Consider the following 17,889-nt stretch of genomic DNA (forward strand, 5'->3'; position numbering starts at 1 on the left):
GAACAGGATTAAGACTTGATTTATATTTTAACACAAAAGTAATCCTTTTAGGTATACATTATGAATAACATATATGTTTCTTTGTTCCTGGAGTTGTGAAATCAGGAGATCATATACCTCATTCATTAGAAAAACAGAAGCGATTACGATAGGAATGGGCAAGTTCACATTCTTACACAGATTTGGTCAGCGCGTAAAAATATCTGAGTACCTTCCTAATAGTCTGGAGAAAACTGACATCTTGATGAACAGAAACCAAGGGGCAGATGCAGTCTGGTCTGCCTGAAAAGTGGACACCCACCTGCATCCGCCAGCTTGGGGCTGACCTCCCTTATCTGGAATAGCCATGAAATGGAGAGCAGCTCACTCCCTCTCAGCCCATAGAGTTTACAAATGACACATTCCTGTAGTCTAATATAAGCATTCTCTGAATCATAAGGAGGAGACTTGAATATTCATTTTTTAAAGCAGGCCTAAATAAATTCTGTTTCAGAGAATACAGAGGGAGATATTTAAGATGGAATAGTTACTTTACAAATACAAATAAATATATGTAAATCTAAGATAAGATTGACACCAGAAAACAGTTCTGCATATTTATGTTTAGAAAAATCTTTAGGTTGTTCTATCTTTATGTTTATGAAAATGACAACTTGCACAGTTTAGGTGGTTCTAAACTCACCTAATGCTTTACTTTTAATATTATTTTTAAAAGTTTTGGGCGAATGGACTGAGAGGTCTTGGCTATTTTGGATCAAAGAAGTAAAGGTGAATATGTCATATATGTACATGATCTCCTGAGTGATATGAATGGGTATTTTCAAATGAAAAACCTTATTACTCTGTAGTTCGGCAACTATCCTTTAAAGAGTGTCTCGGTCCTACCATGGGTTCTCTCCACTCAGCACCCCTGAGCCCGGGCAGAGGCTGACATCGGGGCAAGCCCGTGAAGAATGCCTGCAAAGGGGTGTCCCGCCATTGACCTCGCCCCTCAGCTCGGACTCCTGGACACGGGTTTATGCCCGCGGTGACAGTAATGCCAAAGACCAGGTCGTTCACAGCCCTGTTACCTCCAATGACAGCAGGGTCACTTCTGTCAGCGCTAAGGGCTCACCCCGTCTGTCGGTCCAGAGCCACCTACAGCAGAGAAAGGGAGAATGACAGAGGCAGAGGGAAGAGGACTTTGGTGACATTCGCAAACATCTGACAGGAGAGCAGAGCGCGCTGCGCGGGCGGGAAGGAGCAAGAAACCCAGACCAGAGCAGGGCCGCGCGACCCCACCGAGGGCCTGGGCAGCCCCGGGACGCAGACGGGGTGGAAGACCGTGGGCAGCAAGCGCCACTGCGGGCGGAGGGGCACGCACCTGTGCCACTTGCGATTGGGCGTTTGGCCTCCCGCGCTGGGGCTCTGGTCCCCTTGGACTCTGCGCACTGGGAGGCAGCGGCCACGTGTCCGCGCAGGGTGACCGCGACGGGGCCGCCGGGGCGCAGCACAGCCTTGAGCGGAGTGGCGGGGCCGAAGCGCAGGGCAGACAGGCAGCCAGTGAAGCCGCGCGCGCCGGCCCGCAGCATGTCCGGGTCCGCGCCGGGGGGCTCTGCGGGCAGACAAGCGGGGCACGCCTTAGGGTGCGGGGGGCGCAGGCCTGGCCCGCGTCTGCAGGGCCGCCACCAACCGACCCGCCCTCCAATCCTCTGCCCTTCCTCCCGTAGGGCATGACAGGCAGGGCCGTCCCTGCGGCCCCTGTTAGTGACCGGCAGGTGCCAGCTCTGCCCGCGGGCAGGCCGTCGCGACCCCGGGTGCAGTCCCGCCCAACAAAGGATTCCACCCTCTGCTGTTGCCCGTTTCAAAGATCACGACAGTATTTTGTAACAATCTGTGGCCGGTTATCCAGGCGGTCGCAGTGAAATGTCACCCGCGTGGGGACAACAGTGCTCTGGGAATAATCCCTAGGGCGGCTCTAACCTCCCCATTTACACTTGACTCTGGCCCCTGTTCTCAGTCCCACAGAGTCCCCACCCCAGCTGCCTTTCCCCAGTCACAGCGGTGGGCTCTGCCCCCTTCCCCCAAGTCTGGGCTGGCTCCCTGTCCTAGTCCCTGACCTGGCTCAGATCTGACCGAGGTTAGTTAGCGGGAGAAGGGCCGCGACGCACCCATGAAAGCAGAGCACCAATCCCTTCACCTCGAGGACGATTAGCCCCTACACTGCACTTGCTCAGTGAGCCCCAAATATGACCCGGCGCAGTTACGTGCAGGCTTCGGACGTTTCATGGATGCGCAGGGAAGCCGCCTCAGTGTGGGGACCCGCGGCATCTGCATTGATTCCCTCCCTTCTTCAATGTGTCCACTAGTCCACCAGTGTGTCCATCTTCTCCAACCAACCATACACAGCAACCAAGAATTCACCCGGTGCCTTCCACAGGCCGGCCACCGTGTGGGTTCATTTGCAGAACTGAGAATTTAATGCTCGCAATGTAATACCGCCAGTGTATTTATTCCTGCTGGAAGCCAGTTCACATTAGATTTCAGAAATATCTGAATGTCTCTCACGTGGGGCGGCCTGGATCCAGGCTGGTCACAGGAGCCCCCTTTTCAACAGGATATTCTCTCTCTATCCTGCCAGTAGCTTTTGGACATGTTCGTAATTGCTGGCATAAAGGGAGGGGTAAATGGGGATCGTTACACTATTTTTAGAATGAATGCTATACCTTCCATAGAATAGATGCGTGACTCTACAAGTCTTTTTGGTTAGCGTGATAGCAGGTCTTTAAGTTCACCCTGAGAATCTCAGCTGTGATCCCTCCCTCTTGATGTTGTGGATAAACTCTTAGGGGGTAATGTTTACTTCCTTTGAGTTTTTGAAGGGTGCTCTAAGTGCTATGTAAAAGACCTCTAAAAGCAACTAAAATGAGGGGCATGTTTACATTGTTACAATCCTAATAAACAACTCTCTGAAACACACAGCTTTCTTGGCCAGTCTGATTATATGAGGCATCAAGGAGGCTTATGTATGATGAATTCCAGGTAGATTCTTACAGTGAAGTAAGCGAGCTGGAGACAACTCAGTTGAAGGATTATTTTAGGTTAAAGAGCTCTTCTGGGGCACCCGGGTGGCTCTACTGGTTAAGGGTTGGCCTTTGGCTCAGGTCATGACCTAGGGGTCCTGGGATTGAGCCCCTTCATGCTCCCTGCTCTGCGGGGAGTCTGCCCTTCCCTCTCCAACTGACCTACGGCCACCTCTAGCCCTTATGCACACACTCTCTCCCTCAAATAAAAAATAAATAAAAATAAATAAAAAATAGAGTTCTTTACAGGTCACTTTTTTTTTTTTTTTTTGCATTCAGACAATATATATTCATTCCATAAAGAAAGGCATCCTTGCTTGAATATACTTAAAAGAATATCAAGAAGAACTAAAATAGGAAAATGCTATGATAGTAACATAGGACTACCACAATGCTAAAATACTAAAAACAAAAACAGAACACCACAGGCCAATTAAAAGTCCCAGCCACTGAGCCAAAAGAGGAACGGGACAACACTCGCTTTCCTGGTCAAAGTCTGACACGAGCGCTACCAGGCTAGGGTCACAGAATCCTGGGCAGACATGTATCTTACTAACTAATTGGACTAACTTTGTGAAATTCATTTTAAAGGTAAATTTAAAAATGTCTATAGGCAGTGCTATTATTCAAGAAAGGAGTGCCAGTACAAGAACTTGTACTTGACATTTATACATACTTGTGGATTGTGGGTATGGGCATGTGTGGGTGGGCTCATGTGCGCCCATATCCTGTTATTAACCCCATAGCTGTAGCCATGACTTTGTATGCGTATGGGGTACCAAGATGCATGCAAGTTTACTGCTCACTGCTGCCTTCGTATTTTCCATCCTAAAGTCATGCTTGTGATTCGTTTTTTGACTGGAATAATTCTCTAGTATTTTCCTTAGATGGGAGGCACGGTTCATATTTAATCTCCATCCTTCCTTGTTATTCAAAATATCTTTTTTTAACCTTGTCAAATACATTATATATTAGATGCTTGCATTGTGGCTCATTCCTCAGCCATACTAACAATGATCCACATCATTTTTTTATCCCGCTGTAACAAATGAGAAGTTAGATGCTGATGCCACAATCATTATTTTTTCATTGTAGTAACTTCTGCCCGGAAAGTTTGGAGGACTTTTCTCTGTGGGTTTTGCAATTTGGAAATTTTCCCAATTGTATGCCTTTTCTCGTCAGAATTGATGCGTACTTTCAATCTGCAACTCAAGTTTTCCTTTAGCTCAGAGAATTTTTTTCATGCATAATTACTGTCTTTGCTTCCAGTTCTGTTTCTGGATCTCTAATTATCCCCATTAGGTTTTCTCTTATTTTCCCTTCTAATTTCTCTCTCTTAATCTTTTTTTCTTTGCAGTTTGTAATATTCCAGACCACTGTCTAATGATAACCAGTGATGATTCTCTCCTTCAGATAACCCTGTGAAATTGTGAAAACCCGTATTTACTTTAACCCCCAGAGTTGGTGTGTGAGTTTTTCAAGTGTCTTTGAGTGCCAAGTCTCATCGCAGTTGTGTTCTTCTTCTTTTTTTTTTTTAAGATTTTATTTGTTTATTTGACAGACAGAGACCACAAGTAGGCAGAGAGACAGGCAGAGAGAGAGATAGAGAGATGGAAGCAGGCTCCCCGCTGAGCAGAGAGCCCAATGTGGGACTCGATCCCAGGACCCTGAGATTATGACCTGAGCCAAAGGCAGCGGCTTAACCCACTGAGCCACCCAGGCGCCCTGTTCTGTCTTCTTTAATGGCTCTATTTTGATGTGGGAATTGTAGTTGTTGTCTTCAGTCCTCCTCCCTGTCTTCTTAGGGGCAACATCATCTTTTTAGCTATTGATTTATTGTTCTGCTAATGAGAACTCCGTGGATGAGGATCTTAGACGGTATGGGGGTCCTGGCAAGCTAGAGGCTGCATCTTTTCTGTCCCATACCCGGCAGCGTACCTGCAGGTTCATGATCTGGCCCCAAACAGAATGTAGGAAGAAGTCTCTCTCTCTCTTACCATGGCAGAAGGAATATGGCCCAACCATTCAGCCCATCTCCTACTCCACGAGGAGCACTGAGGATAGGTATAACCATGCTAAGCAATGCTGACCTTCCCTCTGGAAGTCAAACCGTTTTTTTTTTTGTTTTGTTTTTTAATTCAAGATAAATGACATAATTAGAAAACGAGTAGAAGACAGACTTTTCCAGTCCATCTTTCCAACAATTCAGAGATAGGAGGCCCTGATTTTCAGAGTGAGAAAGAAGTGAGTGAATTATTCCTTCCTCCCTGAAACACAGGCCCACGGAGCACCAGGCTCTCCCAGTGCTTGCAGCTAATACCAGAGAAAAAATCAGGGGGTAATCTGGTGCCCTATGTGCTCAGAGTGAGCAATGCTAGTAGGCACTTCCTGGAGCACTAGTCCTTAGTATATAATACAGACTCTTTGTGTAATGACAAGTAGGCAATCCCCACCACTCTTTCACCCAACAAGATGATTACATCAGAACTCCACACAATCGCTGCTCTTAGTTCCTTAGTCGTCTTCACAGTTGTGCAGCCCCACCCGATGTGTCTCTGCCTGTTTCAGCAGTCCTGAACCCTGAGCCCTTCCACTTCTCTCCCCCCACCTCCCATCACACCCTGTCCTGGAACACACTCATTCACACTTCAGAATAGACACCCGGTTACAACTCATCACTCACCATCACTCACCATCACTTCTCCCAGCTGTGTGTGCAGAAGAGGCATTGGCAAAAGAAATGAATCTGTAATACTTTTTTTTTTTTATATTGAGATACAATTCACATACTATAAGACTGATCTTTTTAAAGTATACAATTCAAGGGGATTTTGTATATTTACACAGTTGTAAAACCATTACCAGTATTCACTCGCAGAATCTTTCTATCTCTCCTAAAGAAAACTAGTGCACATTAGACTCCACATCCCATTCCTACCCTTCTCCAGCCCTGGGAAAACATAAACTTCCTGTTTCTATAATTTACCTATTCTGGACATTTCATCCAAAATAAATCACACAGTAAGTCACTTTTGGTATTTCTCCTCATTTATTTAACATCATGTTTTCACCCATTTGTAGCCTGTGTTGCTACTTCATTACATTTTATGGCCAACATTTCACTTTTGTTTGTGGCACACAGTGAAACACTGGCATGAAACATAACACTGTATCACTTAGTGGTCAGTGGCTGGGGCTATTCCCATGCTGGGTTATTAGTGGAGAACACAGCTACAGGGATTTACGCACACCTTTTGTGTCTGGACATATGTTTTCAATTCTCTTGGGTATATACCTAGGAGAGGTCATATGGTAACTCTGTGTTTAACTCCCAGATAAACTGCCAAACTGTTTTTCCACAGTGGCTACACATTTTACATTCCCATCACCAATGCACAAACACTCAAATTTCTCCACCTCCTGCACTTGTTATGGTTTTTTAGTGATACCTTGTGGTTTAGATTTTCATTCCTTTGCTGGCTAATGATCTTGAGCATCATTTCATATCAGTTTTTGGTAAATCTTCAAAGAAATGTCTTTGATTTCAGCCTTTGACCAGATCTTTTGACCATTTTTAAATTGGGTCATTTGTCATTTTGTTTGGTTGTGAGAGCTCTGTATATACTCTGTAAAAAATTTCTTATAAAGTTGGAGCAAACAATCCTAAAATTTGTATGGAATCAGAAGAGACTCTGAATTGCTAAGGAAATGGTGAAAAAGAAAAACAACTGGGGGCATCATGTTGCCTGATTTCAAGCTGTTCTACAAAGCTGTGATCCCCAGGTCAGCATGGTACTGGCACAAAAACAGACACATAGACCAGTGGAACAGAGGAGAGAGCCCAGATATGGACCCTCAACTCTATGGTCAAATAGTTTTTGACAAAGCAGGAAAAAATATACAATGGAAAAAAGACAGTCTCTTCAATAGATGGTGCTGGGAAAATTGGACAGCTATGTGTGGAAGAATGAAACTCAACCATTCTCTTACGTCATATGCAAATACAAACTCTAAATGGATAAAAGACCTCAACATGAGGCAGGAATCTATCAAAGTCCTAGAAGAGATCAGCAGTAACCTCTTCGATATCAGCCACAGCAACTTCTTTTAAGATATGTCTCCAAAGGCAAAGGAAACAGAAGTGAAAATGAACTTTTGGGACTTATCAAGATCAAAAGCTTCTGCACAGCAAAGGAAACCATCAAAAAAACAAAGAGACAACCCATGGAATGGGAGAAGATATTCATAAATGACAGTACAGACAAAAGGCTGATATCCAAGATCTATAAAGAACTCCACAAACTCAACACACACAAAACAGATATTCATGCCAAAAAATGGGCAGAAGACATGAACAGACACTTCTCCAATGAAGACATACAAATGGCTAACAGACACATGAAATAATGTTCATTATCACTAGCCATCAGGGAGATCAAAATCAAAACAACATTGAGATACCACCTTACACCAGTTAGAATGGCCCAAATTAACAAAACCATAAATAATGTGTGTTGGAGAGGATGTGGAGAAAGGAGAACCTTCTTACACTGTTGGTGGGAATGCAAGTTGGTGCAGCCACTTTGGAAAACAGTCTGGGGATTCCTTAAGAAATTAAAAATAGAGCTACCCTATGACCCTGCAATTGCACTACTGGGTATTTACCCCAAAGATACAGACATAGTAAAAAGAAGGGTCATCGGTGCCCCAATGTTCATAGCAATAATGACCAAGGTTGCCAAACTGTGGAAAAAACCAAGATGCACTTCAATGGACAAATGGATAAGGAGGATGTGGTCCATATATACTGTGGAGTATTATGCTTCCATCAGAAAGGATGAATACCCAACTTTTGAGCAACATGGATGGGACTGGAAGAGATTATGTTGAGTGAAATTAGTCAAGCAGAGAGAGTCAATTATCATACGGTTTCACTTATTTGTGGAGCATAACAAATAGCATGGAGGACATGGGGAGTTAGAGAGAAGAAGGGAGTTGGGGGAAATTGGAAGGGGAGGTGAACCATGAGAGACTATGGACTCTGAAAAACAATCTGAGGGATTTGAAGGGGCGGGGGTTGGGAGGTCAGGCTACCAGGTGGTGGGTATTATAGAGGGCATGGATTGCATGGAGCACTAGGTGTGGTGCAAAAGTAATGAATACTGAAAATTTTATTTTCAGTATTTATTTATAAAATACATAAAATTTTATTTTATGCTGAAAATAAAAAATAAATTAAAAAAGAATCCAGGGCAAAAACTCCAGCTTCACTCTTCTTTTCAAGATGGTTTTAGTTAATTGGAGTGCCTTGCATTTCCATATGCATTTAGGATCGACTTGTCACTTGGACTTGGATCGGAATTGTATTGAACCTGTAGATCAATTTGGAGAGCACCACCACCTTAGCAATGTTAACACTTCCAGTCTACGGACATGGATGTCTTTCCATTTGTGTGAATCTTCCTTAATTCTTTCCAGCAGTTCTTCATAGTTTCCAGGGTATGTGTCTCACACCTCTTCTGTTCAAGTTATTCCAAGGTATTTTATTCTATCTGATGCTACTTTAAGTGGAATTTACATTTTGGTCTTCATTTTGTTTTTGTATTATTCATTGCTAGTATAAAAATACAATAAATTTCTGTATGTTGATCTTATATCCTTGCTCCTACTGTGAACTATCTCTATTAGCTTTTTTCATGGATTCCTTATAAGATCCCGTTCTGTACAAATAGACATAGTTTTACTTCTTCCTTTTCATTCTGGATACTTTTTACTCTTTGTTTCTTGCCTTGTAGCCCTCACTCAAACCTTTACTACAATCCTGAAGGAAGGTGGTGAGAGTAGACATCCTTATCTTATTCCTGATCTTAGGGAAAGATTTCCATTATTTTCCATTAAGTGTGATGCCAGGCATGGGGTTTTTTTAGCTGTCTTTTTACATGCGAGGAGGTTTCTTTCTATTCCTACTTTGTTTTTTTTTTGTTTGTTTGTTTTATTTTATTTTTTTTTAATGAAAGCACAGTGGATTTTTTTCAAATGCTTTTTATGTGCCTATTCAGACAACCATGTGGTTTTTGTCCTTTATTCTATTAATATGCTGTATTACATTGATTGTTTTTATCTGCTGACCCAACCTTAAATTCCTAGGATAAATCTTATCTGGTCGCATATGACAATTTGTTTGTGTTACTGGATTAGATTTTACTGGATTAGATTTGCTAATATTTTGTTGAGGAACTTTTCATTTGTATTCATATTCTGAAATTATATAAACTTTTGTGTCTTCCACCCTATGACTTTCCTCCCAAATGAGATAAATTCTTAGGCAGAGCACAGCAAAGACAAAACATACATCACAGAAGTCAATGGAGCTTTTAGTATCTGAACTGTAGTCTGTCCATGAGGGCATCAGTAACCCCCACATATTATTTATAACCCAATTCTAATATATGGAGTTCCATTTCAACACAAGATCCTTCAGTGGGTTTCTTTTCCCCACTAAGGTTTAACTGCATGACTGTACTGACTTGAACTACATTCAACGTATTGCACTCTTTCCCAGGAGGGAAGAGAAAGGCACATCTTTACTCTGCACCCTTCAAAAACAGATTTTTGTTTTGGTATTTTGGGGATATTTGCTATTGTTGTTCTTTAATGCACAAAAGACAAAATCCACAGAATACCATTTACACAAAAGCCTTTAGAGAGATAAAACCTAATGAAAATGCCAGGACATCTTACTGGGTTGTTGTATTTTAAAGCTCTCATACTTCAGGGTTACAGGTCCCATCCAAGTCAAGACTGGACAGAAAATTAGAAACCTAATGATCTGCACTTAAACTCGGATTTTACTGAAAATCTTTTATAGTAACCGGGAGCACTTGACCTGAGTGTCATTGTTAATAAGACCACTGAAGAATGGGAGCTCATCAAAATAAGTGGAGGACAGCTTGCCATAGCTTGGGACAACTGTTGAAAGACCCCCCCTCGTCGTTAAGTAATTAACTGCTCTTTTGTTGTGTAAAAGTACCCCTCCTCCCCTTGCAATGAAAAGACCCTTCCCCCAGGGTTGAATTCAATGTAACTGCTCTTTTGCCTTTCTGTAACTCGCTTGGCTTTTAGGGCATGACACTTGACTCCTGTTTGAACAAGATACCCTCTCCTAATAGCCAGGGCATGGTCTCGTAGGCAAGGGGGCTGCATGGTCACATAGATAGGATGTCTTTCTGCTGAGTAATAAGGTCAAACTTCCCCTCTTTGTTTCCCCTTCCCGCCTTTCTCTTCACGTGAGGGGGGTCTTCCAGGGCCAATCCACTAACACCAAGTATGCCTTTTTCAAAAGTTCAAACTGTCCACCAATCAGTTGCGCCCCACCCAAAACTTGTTTGTACCTGTCCATAAAAACCCGGCACCACCCTAGCCGGGTGTGCTCAGCTAGCAGGAGCTGCTGACCACCCGCAGGCGCGCGCTGACCACCCGCAGGCGCCTGCGTAACAATAAAGAACCTCTTGCTGATTGCATCCTGTGGCAGTGTTGGATTCTTGGGTAAGGGGATCCGCGGGTCTTTCACTGTCTTTGGAAAATGAATAGCTCTTCATTAGCCAGTCTCTTGGTCTATTTTATGCAACTTTATGAAAAGAAGCTCAGCTTCTATTTCCCAAATCTGAACATGAAATAGTCATCTTCTCGTAGTTACTGCTAAGGAGAAGCTATCCTAAATAAAGTTACCCAAAACACGATAAGTGTTATTAGCCTTTGATCAAGATGTGTACCTCTAGGTACAGATGAAATGAATATTTATAATTTTATTAGACTCAGTTGCTTCAGACAATAAACTTCATTGATGAATTTCAACTTCAATTTCTACAGCTTTTTGACTAGACCATTCTTGAATAGAAACATTAACATCTTTGATTCCATGCTACTGCTCTCTACAGATGAACTTGCAGGAAAATAAAAATGTATATGATAAAATGTATTATTCTCCTTTTTTATTAAATGACTCCCTTTATATAAGGTAGTTTAGTTATTAAATCAGTTTCCATAACCCATGATATATCTTTTTACAGTTAATACATTCAAAGCTAAATTGTCTTTAAAATGTTTGTCAATTTCACACTTCCTGCTGGCAACTTCCTACCTTATGCCACAGTCACTTCTGAAACTGCCTCATCTCTCCTCTCAGAGCCAGAGTCACTGAGGGCAGGCAGTTAGTTGTGTGTGTTATGTTCCTTTTGTTCCTTGACCCTATCTGTCCTCCTGGCTGGGAAGAGTGCCCACAGAAACCTGCTCTAGCAACAAAGGAGGGATGACTCTACTGGGGGCAGATGGGGCCATCCCTGTACTCACAGACCTCACCTGCACGTAAGTAAGCTGAGCTCTGAGGCTTGCACACCCCTAAGATGATCTACTCCTCACTCTGTTCAAGCCATGAATGGTAACTGTCAGGCCAGAGAGTGGAGCTCAGTAGCACGTAAAAAGTGAGCAAATTCTTTTCCACTTGGATATTAAAAATTCCTTTCCACTTGGATTGTATAAAAAATTATACTATTCAGCTGACAGCTGAAGCTGGGGTTCCATCCCACTGTTCTGTGAAACTCAACTAAGCTCTGACTTTTTAGGAACTTCATAACCTCTTCCTGCTAATTGTATACTGTTATTCTCATGGGTCAAAGCCAGAGGAGAACCTTATCTCTTTCTATTGTTTTCCCAGTTCTTGTGGTTTTTCTATACTATGTCACTGTTTTTGTTTTGTTTTGTTTGGTTTTGGTTTTTAAATTTATTTGACAGAGAGAGAGATAGTGGGAGACAGAACAAAAGCAGGAGGAGTAGGAGAAGGAGAAACAGGCTTCCCACTGAGCAGGGAGCCTGATATGGGGCTCGACCCAGGACCCTGGGATCATGACCTGAGCCGAAAGGCAGATGCTTAATGACTGAGCCACTCAGGCAAACACCCTCCCTCCCCCCTTTTTAATGCCACTGTTCTAAATAGAATGAAAAAAAGAAAACCTTACTGGGTGTTGTATCTAGATGATGAATCTCTAAATTCTACACCTGAAATTAATATTACACTGTATGTCAGCCATCTAAAATTTAAATAAAAACTTTAAAAAATAGAATAAAAAATCTACTAATATCACAAAACATGGATGTCCAGAAACACCTAGAAAACACACCTGAATTCATGCATTAGAGACTAAGCTATTCCCCTCTCTTTCCCATGGGCTGTTTGAGCTACAGACTTCTCCCAGCACTTGAGGGGAACAACTGTGCTCATCTGCATTTCTGTGCCAGCTGCTGGAGGCCCACTCTGCACGTGCAGAGGGGGCAGGAACGGCAAGCCACAGCAAAGCCTTTCTGCCAACACATCATGGGGCCTGACTCTTTATCCACACTAAGGCACAGTTAGAAAGCAGGAGCACCACTTTGGCCCAAAGTTGGTATCCATTACATGATGCCAAGACTGTTTTCACAGCAAAGAACCCCGGGACCCTGCTTCACTGGCTTAACCTGCAACTGTAACTCCCAGGACCAACACAGAGCTTCCCATCCCCTCTACCATCTAAATGATGTGCATCTGCATTTACCATTTACAAAGACACACTGCGATCTGCCCCATTTCCTCTGAAAAATAAGAACTTATAATTTTATTGCTCATCGTCTTTTAGAAAAATGTCACCATTTTAACAGTTACTGTGCTTCTCACCCTATTTTGAACATGGGCTCATGGGCTGTCTGTAGATTCCACCATATGTAGGATGTTTTACGTGCCAGGGATGGAAGAAATGATCAAAGAATCAAGGTACAAATGGCTGAAAAGGTAGTAAAAAGTCCATGAATTATCTCGGACCAACACAGCCAGATGAGTGTCATGTACCAGAGCAGAAATTCGACCCAAGACTACAAGAGGATTTCTCCCAAATAACTTTAGATATTGATAGCACGTACAGTTTACAATATAAACAATTAAAAGGAAAAAAATACCTTTCAAATTTTTATTTCAATCTAATTCTTGGTGACAAGGGGGAAAACAAAGGCATAAATAATTTGATGCTTAAGTAGTCGGTATTCTTTTACCAGCCCTAAAGCGGGTGTGGAGGATCTTCAGATCCTGACCTTCCAGGTGTAGCTGGGAGCACTGAACACATCTCAGAGCAGAGCCCAGCCTACCACCAACACATACTCACTTGCCCAAAGAAAATGTAAGTCCTTTCTTCTTAATATAAATCCATATTTACTGTTGGGTGATTTCTGCATTTGACCCCTGATTAATATACAATTGTAAACGTGACAGCTGTTTTGATTTTGCCTTTCCTCAATTGTTAGAAAAATACCAAGTTTCATTCTGCTTGATTACCAAGTGAGAGGGCACATGTGGAGACACTTCTCAGGGGTCACTGTGGCTCACCTAGCAGACAGCCCTCCCTGGTGATTACAGGCACACTTGGACAAAAGGGCTGCTTCTACCTTGATTGTCACTTGCTGGGAAACCATGAATACGACAAGGAGCTTCTTTCAGCCTTATGAACCCTTCCCCTGTTTGCAACCTGACACTTCTGATCCATGTCAGGGGGTTGGGTATGGGAGTCCGATGTTCTTTCTGACACTTACCTAAAATTGTCCCCAACATAAGGGGTTTGACAGCATTGAATTCTGTCCCTGACGACAGGACAACTTGTCTCCTTGCATTCTGGTTAACCTATTAAATATTCCACGAGAAGCAAACATCAAAATGGCAAGTAATTTTGGTGGATAGGAGAATGGGAGTCTGAGGGAGACCAAGGAAAATGGTAAAAACAAGCCATACATTCGTGCTGTTACAAAGGTGAAATGGTTTCATAGCAATTGTTTTAATACCTCAGATTTTACACCACCCCATTGCCTATTCTTTCCCCTTTATTTGTCTTCATGGTTTAGGGATCCGTAATTGGTACGATTTTCACAAAGAAATGCAATAAGCTATTTCAAACCTTAAAGCTTTTACTTATTTCAAACAGAAATTAGTAACACAAGCCACAAAAAGTATTACTGGCACAGATTCAATATATAAAGGTAATTCTTCAAAACCCAGTGACAATGAATAATTGAAACATGGAGGCTTTTAAAAAATGTATTCCCACTTTCAGCAAAATCTTGCTTTTCCCCTTGTGTTTACATTTCTGCCATCTTTGCTCTTTTGTACTAAGATGGAAATAGGCTTTCATTCTTGTTGGAACATCTCCAGTAATTGCTGGGAGAAACTGGCAATATTCCCCGACCTTCGAGGACAGCTTGGCATTTTCAGTGGTCAGATATTAACAAAAACCCTGTCAGCCTCTTGCTAAACAAACAAATGACACTGCTAAAGAAAACACTTTGACTACATTTTCTGTCCCCAAGACTTTCTGGGAAGACTGATGAACATGTATCTCTGTTACTAGGATTTATTCTCAAAGCCTTGCTGGAGGTCATACACTGAATGCCACAGGTTTGGTTACTGTGGCTGCTGTGAATCTATCTCTTACCTCTACAGAGACCACCGCTGCTTCTCTGTGAATCGTCACCTGGTGAAGCTGCCCATCAGCAAAGTTTTTAAAACCAAAGTTAAAAACATCAGGTTCTTGGTGCCTGTCCAGCTTATACCTGATCTGCAAACTTCCTAAACAAGACCAAAAAATGACATTTTTAACTAAAGTGGAATTTTATAAAAACCATCAATGCAGGTTCTAAAGCACATTTTATTTTTATTTATTTCCTATAATTTGAATTTATTGAGCATTTGCTTAAGGACACTGAGGGTCTCTATTCCTGGAAGAGTGATCGTTTATGTGCTATTCCAGGGCTGAATTCAGAATCTGATTACACTATTTTAAAAGTCAAGACCAAATGGTCTTTCCCCAAGTTCTTCCATTTTCCTTAACAAAAGGAAAAAATTCTAAGTTAGGCATATGAGAACTCGGAGCTAGGCTTGAAGTTAATTATTCATGTGGTATTCATAGTATTAAATGGCAAAACCTCAAGCAATATTGCATTTTCAGTTTCTATAAGCATCACTTCTTTTAATATGACTTATTTTAATGCATTTTAATGTATTGCTGACATTTGCATAAAGAATCTTTTTGCACAACTAGAATTTTTTCCCTTATGTTTCTGCCATAATCAAGAAACAGAAGAAAGACCAGTGATTTGCTACAACATCTAAATCTCCTGATGTCCTTCACAGAGATGCCCACTGCCCCATAGCCCTGTACTGCCTGGAGAAGATCTTCCAGAAAGTAGGTCCCTGCCCTTCCGCCCTGTGAAGCAAGGTTACAGCTTGAGCTAATGCTTCATATGCAACATCTTGGAAAGACTTGTGGCCATGAGTTGGGTACCTCTCATCCCACTTTTCTTCGTATGTAGATATTGCCATGAATGGCTTCTCGGCCACTGAAGAGTAAAGAACAATGCTATTCATGTGATGCATAGGAATCGTGGGTTTTAGATAGCTTAATATACTTCTTTACTTTGCTAAGAAGGAGGAGGAAATATTTTCCATGTACAAAGTGAGCTATCTTGTTTCAGAGTGAATTGCAGAACTAATTTATTCACATACAGATGGAAAGACTTCCCAGAATAGCAAGAAGCCTAGCAGCACATCAAATACCTAAAATGATCAAACTTCCATGGAGGGAATGTATCTTAAATATAATCATGGATATGTGAACTTTAGTAATAAACACTTGAGGGTTATCATGAACTAGTGTTACAAGCATGGCAAGCCATGCAATTGTGTTTCCTTTTTGTAGTTAAACACCTAAAGGGTCCCCCTCATTGTGGTCCTTATTTTCTAATTCAGCCTCCTCATTCTCGACACTCACCATTGGGGGTGAGGATCACGGACAGGTACTCCTCGTAGAAGGAGCTCACATAGAGGAGTAAGCTGGGTGTCCCTGTGGTCCGGAAGCTCAGTGTGGCCATTTCTCCAGCCAGCATCAAGCCCTCATGAAGTAAAGTTGCAAAGGAGCTCGAATTCTTGCTGGTGGTGTAGTTAGAATGTTCCTGAAAGTCGTAGATAACAAACGAGCCAATTCCAAAATACGCAGAAATCTCTGGAATGATACTCATTTTTGTTATGTTAGCACGAAGTCAAGGCAAGGCTCTTCTCTATGTGTATTTACACACTATCTCTAACCCTTAGTCTCTCAAGACAGAAAACAAGAATGTCACACTTTGCTGTTTTTTTTTTTAAATTTAGAAATATTTCTGATTAAAAAGGTAATCAAGTATGGATAAAAAGATAACTTATCCCCGTGTATATTCGCATGATGTTGAACTGAGTAACAATATTTTATTATGGCCCACAAAATGCTTCATCTCAGAGTTACACAGCATTAAACGCCAAGTGTGAACATATACTTAGAGTTATTGTCCATCTCAGTGTCACATGAATGATGCAGAATCCAACAGAAGTCATCACGAGCTTCTCAAGAACAGAATCATAAATGGACAAATTTGGGAGAGAAACAACTCTCCTTTACCCAATCAGAGAGATCCGCCTTATCCTTTTGTAGAGAAAGGGTCAAATGCCAGAAACAGGAGGCAAAGACCCACATAAGGTGCCTCCCTCTCCCCATCCTGCCCAGGGCACACTCACCGCTCTCGCAGAATGGCCCGTCATACGCAGAGAAGGCACAGTTCACAGGCAATGCCCCTGGGTCTCTCCCTACATCTCCCTCCATTGCGACACAGGTGTCCATAGCTGCTGCAGTGTCCCAGGCAGCCTGGGTCCACTCCTGGCGTCATCGTGGCCCTTTCTTCCAGGTCCAGGGCCAGCCCGTTCAACCGCAGTGACCGAATGCACCCCAGGAAGCCTCTCTGTCTGGTGGCTGTCCCGCCTACAAGGGAAACAATTACAGCCGTGCCCTGGGGGTCTCGGTGGCATTTCCAACTGACATCCAACTGTGGCCAGACCGAGCCCTTCAGAAAGGCGACCCACCCGAAGCTTTACAAACACATGCGATTTTGAAAACCTAGGCTGTGATCTCATACTAAGAATCATCAAATGGTATTGAATAAATCACGGATGGAAATATTTTTAAAATTGAACTTGGTAAATATTTATTCTAAAAAGTACTTCTTCAAGTTCTATTTAGAAAGATTTTTACAGTTTAAAGTTGGTTCCTTCATTAAAAAAAAAAAGAAAATACCATCTCTCCTTTTTAAAGTTTAAGTGTATAAACTGTGATGGGCACAATAAAGTTAAATAGTTGAAAATCTTTGCAATATAATACATATTACAAATTTGTAACATGCAAATGTATATAAATTGTATAGGGTTAATATGTAGTATACATTATAATTCATATATGCATTTGTCATATATATTTTGTTATGTGTTTGTTATACACTTGTTGTATATAATATAATGCATACATTACATATAATAACAAATTATATATGTAATACCATCCTTTTTTAGAAATGCTCCCATTAACAATGACATGAAAAGGGAATTGAGGAGCAGGCAAAGAAAGAGAAAGCAGGGGTGACATTAAAATCCAGAATCAGGCCTGCCTTGCTCCAGGCTGCTGGCTCTGAGGTCAGGAGGGTAACAGTCACTGAACACTGAGTAGCTCTCTATCATGCCTCACATGAGCCTAATCTCAAATCTGGGGGTGCGGGGGTCACCTGGAGTGCTTGCTTCTCCTGGGGTTCATTCCCAGGGATTCTGACTCGGTGGGCCTGGGGCGTAAATCAGCATTTTCCACCAGCTTCCCATGCTCTGGAAACATTGTTTTCATGAGGATGTCAATTCCATGTAGGTGTTCATGTCAACTTTGTTCCTAGAAATTCCATTCCTTGGTCC

General features: G+C 42.2%; 1 pseudogene across 1 annotated transcript in view; it reads right to left on the reverse strand.

The window, feature by feature from the left end:
* Positions 1 to 1,055: 1,055 nt before the first annotated feature.
* LOC309859330 (contactin-associated protein-like 3B) overlaps positions 1,056 to 17,889 on the reverse strand; it is a 41,831-nt pseudogene continuing 24,997 nt past the window's right edge. The window contains exons 7-11 of the transcript in view: positions 16,678 to 16,918; positions 15,902 to 16,132; positions 14,567 to 14,700; positions 13,674 to 13,761; positions 1,056 to 1,594 (exon numbers count right to left, since the gene is read on the reverse strand). The product of the transcript in view is annotated as a contactin-associated protein-like 3B (transcript). The remainder of the gene's footprint in view (positions 1,595 to 13,673; positions 13,762 to 14,566; positions 14,701 to 15,901; positions 16,133 to 16,677; positions 16,919 to 17,889) is intronic.

Source organism: Mustela nivalis (assembly GCF_964662115.1).
Source record: "Mustela nivalis genome assembly, chromosome: 2".
Classification (NCBI taxonomy): Eukaryota; Metazoa; Chordata; class Mammalia; order Carnivora; family Mustelidae; genus Mustela; species Mustela nivalis.